General features: G+C 58.5%; 1 non-coding gene across 1 annotated transcript; it reads right to left on the bottom strand.

Annotated features, from left to right (window-relative positions):
- Positions 1 to 771: 771 nt before the first annotated feature.
- TRNAK-UUU (transfer RNA lysine (anticodon UUU)) lies at positions 772 to 844 on the bottom strand. Its single transcript has one exon. It is a non-coding gene; the product is annotated as a tRNA-Lys (tRNA).
- Between the last annotated feature and the right edge of the window lie 4723 nt (positions 845 to 5567).

The raw sequence follows: 5567 nt of genomic DNA, 5'->3' as shown, positions 1-5567 counted from the left end.
CATGGAGCTACATGGAGAGAGGCGGTAGAGCAGGAGGCCAGTTTTGGGGAGTGGGTACCAGGGCAGCATCCTGCCTGGCTCTGGCTCTGGCTCTGGCTCTTGCTGCGTGGGCATCCTCCCCACACTGTCTGCATGGGCTCTGGTGCACGGGAGGGCTGGGATGCATCCCCCGGGGAGGGCGCTCACCTTGCCTGCACATGGGGAGAGAAGCCCCACGTCAGTAGTTTGTGACTTACTGCTTTTGTTAGGCTCTTGTCCTGCAAGATGTATTTTTGCTGCTCCTTCCTCATCTTCTCAAGGCCTTCCTGTGGGTAAATCAAGCCCAACCGTCTCCTGAGGGAGGATTTCATCTTAGAAACCGGTGAGGCACTTGTCCCTGTTGGCAACAGTGCGAGTGACTGCTCTGTCGCAATGGCTGCAGCCCTGAAGGACACGGAAGTCTAGGAGTGCTTGGAGGTGAGCAAAAGAGTAAATCTCTCAGGCCCTGCCTAGGAGAGTTCCCAGCTGGAGTCTAGGCAGTGAGCAGCAGGCTGCCTAGGAGAGACAGAGTGCAATGTGGGAAGAAAGGCAGATCTGTGTCAGAGCTGCCTCTGCTGGTTTCATCCTTGAGGTGCTTGAGGAAGGAGAGAGAGAGCTTGCGTCTTTTGTGGGAGACAGGAGTTGGATGCCAAGAGTTTATTTATGGCTCTAAGGATGCCCTTGGGGTTCCTCAGTTTTGGCAGTGCCACTTGTTGTGCAAAGGGGAAAGCAGTGAGTAAATAGGAAGGCTGTCGCCTGAACAGGGGCTTGAACCCTGGACCCTCAGATTAAAAGTCTGATGCTCTCCCAACTGAGCTATCCAGGCTTGCTGAGAAGAAAAAGACACCCAGCTCCGGAGCCCAGCCCTAACTGGCAGAGCAGGGGCTTTCTGAGCAGGTCTACAGAGAGAGAGAGAAGAAAACCCTAGACCAGCAATGAATACCTTGCAGGGCTGACTGGGTTAACATTTCCCGTTCACATTTTTGTTCCGAAGAAGGTACTTGCTGCCAGGCTGCACGTCAGACCTGCAGTCTCAGGAGGAGTTCACTCCCACTCAGCAGTGCAGGACGCAGGTGGGAATGCTGTGGCTCTTCCAAGGTGAAACCCTGGGCTGGTCAGCTGTTAACAAACCCCTAGCCCCGATGCCAGCACTTGGAGGGCTCTCTTGCCCCTTTCCTCTGCTCCCATGCAAGGTCCTGGCAGAGCGGGTGCCTCCTGAGCCCCTCCTGGTGGCTGGAGTGATGGTGCTGCGGCCCCCCAGCACCGGGTGTCCATACTGCAGCGCCTTTTCCGTGGGGCAGGCAGCACGAGAGCAGTCCCTCCTCCACACACAGCTGGCCCAGGAGAGGCATATCCCAGGCCTCTGCACAGGCCTGAGCATCCCCACCCGGGGCGGCACCACGGCAGAGGCGCTGGCACCTCTGTGTGAGCCCTCTGCTGCTGCTCGGACCCTGCAGGGAGCAGGAAAAAAGCACAAGCTTCATGGCCAGTGCTGGGGAGCTTTGTGTCTCTGCCCTGGGGCAGGGACCCTGGGCCCAGAGCCTGCCGCTGTGGAGAGGGGAGGGTGGGTAGATGGGCTGGTGCAGGCAGGGCCAGGGTGGGCTTTGGCAGGACACGGCTGCCTCAGGAACAGCACCTCTCCGTTTTGGAGAGGATGGCTCTGAATGTTTTGAATTCACATCTCTAGGGAGCTGGCAGGATGCTACCCAGAAGGCAAAATACAAGCATCCCATTGAATGGGGGTGGGGGTGTAGCAGCAGCATGCAGTCTTTCTGGGCGTTGGTCTGAGAGGCTTGCTCTGCTACCAAACTCCTGGTGCCTTTTAGTACAGCTGGCTCAATCACCTGTAAGTTTGCCTGGATACTTGCTGACAATTTGGTGGCGCTCTAAGTAGGGTTGCTTGTGGAAGTGTGTTGAAGTCCTGCTGTGGAAGGATCGGTATTTATTGTAATGCTGCCTTTTAGGAGTCTGTTCCTGGTCGGAGGCAGTGAAAAAGTGCCCCGGCAAAGGAAAAGGCTGCAATCAGAATCTCACAATCCCAGCAAGTGAGTCAGCAGCCGGAGGAACTTTTCCCAGCCAGAGCCGCTGTCTCCTAAGGTCACAAAGGCAATCCCAGACTTCTATGGAAAACCTGCCTGTGCTTGTTGTTGTGCTCTGGCATCACAAGGCCCTCAAGGGTAAAACCAGCAGAAGCAGCTCAGACACAGATCTGCCTTTCTCCCTAGATTGCACAGTGTCTCCCCTAGGCAGCCTGCTGCTCACTGCCTAGACTCCAGCTGGGAACTCTCCTAGGCAGAGCCTGAGAGAGTTACTCCTTTGCACAGCTCCGAGCACAAGAGTCTTCTCGTCTTTGGTGTCCTTCAGGGCTGCAGCCATTGTGACAGAGCAGTCAGTTGCACTATTGCAAACAGGGAGAAGTGCCTCACCAGTTTCTAAGATGAAATTTTCCCTCGGGAGAGGATTGGCTCCTGGACCGCCAGGAGCAGATTTCCTCCAGGAGAGGAAAGATCTCCCCTCAGTAGAGAAGGATCAGCTTGGAGAACATTGCCAAAACCAGCTGGGCACACAGCAGTCCTTGGGTCCTGATGGGATGCTGGCAGGGTTTCTCTCTTTTACTGTACTGGCTCCACTACTCTTTAATATCTTCATTAATGACCTGGATGATGGGACCGAGGGCACCTTCAGCAAGCCTGCAGACAATACGAAACGGTCGTGATAGGCTGGAGAAATGGGCCAAGAGGAGTCTCCTGCGGTTCAGCAGAGGGAAACGCCAAGTCCTACGCCTGGCGAGGCATAACCCCATGCTGCGGGAGCTGGGAGCGTAGAGCCTGGAGGAGAGGAGGCTCAAGGGGCCTCTTGTCTTACGTGGTGGAGGGCAGAAAAGAAGACAGAACCCGACTCTTCTCTGTCTGGTCGGTGCCCAGTGACAGGATGAGAAGCACTGGCTCCAAATACGCCTTGGCTCCAACTCCTACCGCCACTGCCCACCTCAACCTGAGCCACCTAGCCCTGTTGCCCTCCCACCAGCAGATGATGCCAGAAGTTGGGGATCCTGCCTGCCTGCTCTGAACTCCAGTCCCTTTTGCCCTCTCTCTGCTTGAGCAAGCTGGGTTATGGGACCTCCCCTCTGTGGAGTTGGGGGCTCTGCGGGAGCACCCACACTCTGCCCTCCTCTTGTCATCCAAGGGAAGCCTAAGGCTCCCCTGGCTTTGTCTCCCACAGAATGCTTCTGCTCCCCTCTGTGTCAGCCCAGGCAGCCTCCTGAGAGACAACAAGGCCACAGGCACGTGGACGAGCACCTGGCCAAAGCCTGGCCTTAGCTAGAAAGCTCTCAGGAAGGTCCTGGCAACAGTCAAAGAGAGCAGAAGCCCGCAGCTCCCACCCCAAAACCAGACCCCACAGAACGGCGGAGCAGGAAGCAGGCCATTCTCCGAACACAGGTCAATCAGCACAGCCCCTCGCAGAGCATCCTTTATTTAGCTGCTGACTTCATGGCCCTGCAGCACACCCCTTGCATGAGCCTGTGGGAGATTGTGCAGCTCCGCAAGCCTCCCCTTGCTGGCACAGCGTGGTTCCCTGCTGCTGGGAAGACAGCGGCCCTCTCAGGGCAGGCAGTGCAGTGGGGCTGTAGCATGCAGGCAGCTCCTGCACAGCTAGCCCCGGGGTGTTCCCCTTGACTCCCTCTGCCAGCGGCTGGGCATCAGTGCCCTCAGCAGCGGTCTTCAGGGCCGGCTGTAGGGATGTGCGGGCCGGTGCAGGAACCTGGAGCGGCCTGCCCTCCTGTCTCGCCCGGACAGCACCGAGCTGCTGCTCCCAGCATCCGGGGAGCCCTGGGAGGATGCCAGCACTGCCTGGCTGGTGCTGGGGCAGCCTGGTGCCGACGGCACGCTGGATGCTGTAAGGGGAGGCAGAAAGGTCAGCACATCCACCACACACCCACTGGACTGGAGAGATCGGAGCTGTGCCCCGCAACCCTCCCGGGTGACTCTGCCACCCCCACCCTGACCACCCCCTGCCAGGGCCTGCCTGGCACCTGCCTCTAGCCCTGGCACCCAGGTCCTCGGCCCCTTACCAGTGCTCTGGCCAGCACAGCCGTCACACTCCCACAGGCCCGTGGCATCCCCCACGGAGGAGCATCGGCGGTGTGTCCCGCTGGCAGCGCACGAGGAGCACAGCAGCAGTTGCCATGGGCTGGGGAAGCAGAGAGGCTGCTGAGCAGGGAGGCCCCAGCAGGGAGTGATGCCAGGGAGCCCCCCAAGGACAAAGTGGCCAGAGAGCGGCAGTGCCCACAGAGCTTCCTGGCCTGGCCCCACCTGGCTGCCAAGAGTCCTTGCTCCCCAGGTCCTGGCTGAGACAAATGAACCTCGGCAGAACCCAGGACCCTGGGGTCCTTCCACCTTCTTGCAAGCCCTTCAGACATCTGGCCAAGCCACTGCTAAGGCATCTGCCTCCTCTGAGGAGGCTGGGAAACTGCTGCTGCAGAGGCTTACCCCTCCTCTTCTGACTGCTCCCTGCCTCCCCGGTAAAGGCACTGGCTGGCATCACAGTGGCTGTATGTTTCATATAGGTCTTCCAAGTTCTGCTCCTCCTCCTCCTCCCAAGCCGGTCTTCTGTGGGAGAAGGAAGGAAAGGACATGAGACTCCCTCACCCCTTGCATCGGTCAGATCCTGACTGCAGGCCCCTGGTCTTCTGGAGCCCTTTGTTTGCATCACCTCAGTGAAGCAGGGGACTAGGCCAGCAGGACACGTGGGGGCCAGGCCTCTTTGGGAGTCCCACCCAAGCCTTGCTGGGCCCTCTTCAGGACTGACGTTCCCCCTCTGCAAAATGGGACTGATGCCACTGACCTCTGCTCTCAACTGCCTGAGATGCTTGCAGGCAGAAACCAAGAGGGAAGAGCCCTAACGGGAGTTCAGTGGGAGCCCTCCTTGCCCCAGAAGAGCTTTGAGGGAGAGAAGCTGACCCCAGGAGAAAAAAAGCCCAGAAAGCAGCTGGACAATCTCACGGAACAACAAATCCCTCCACAGCTCATAACCACCAATGCCCTAATTCTTCCTCAGCAAGCCCCTTTCCTGTGGGAGGAACAGAGTACAGGACATCCCTGTAGGCAGAGCTGTATCATCCTCTCCTGCAGGCAGCTGCTCTTGCTGGAGGTACAGCCTGTGTGGAGGGACTGTGGGCTGGGCGGGAACAGCTCCCTGGCCATTCTCATCTCTTCTACGCATGGCGAGAGGGAGGAAGAGAACCAACCTGTCAGGTATGCGGATACCCAGGCGCCACATCTCAGGCAGAAACTTCTCACGGTCCTTGCACAAGGGACACGCAAAGTGCTTCAAAGCAGAACGGAGAGCATGTCCCTGCAGGAGAACGACTACCAGTGTGAGCGGGACACTGCTGCTGGGCACCTCTGGTGCTTCAGAGGTGGGAGAGGGGAGGGTCTCCTACCTGGATGCAGCCTCGGTGGAACCAGGCGTGCTTGCAGAAGGGACACACCATGGTGCTGTAGGAGGTCCTGTCCTCCACGGGCTCCATGCAGATGATGCACACGGTG

This window comes from Dromaius novaehollandiae, chromosome 8 (genome assembly GCF_036370855.1).
Source record: "Dromaius novaehollandiae isolate bDroNov1 chromosome 8, bDroNov1.hap1, whole genome shotgun sequence".
Taxonomy (NCBI): Eukaryota; Metazoa; Chordata; class Aves; order Casuariiformes; family Dromaiidae; genus Dromaius; species Dromaius novaehollandiae.
The sequence above is the reverse complement of the archived record's forward strand: the minus strand, read 5'-3'. Positions and strand labels throughout refer to the sequence as shown.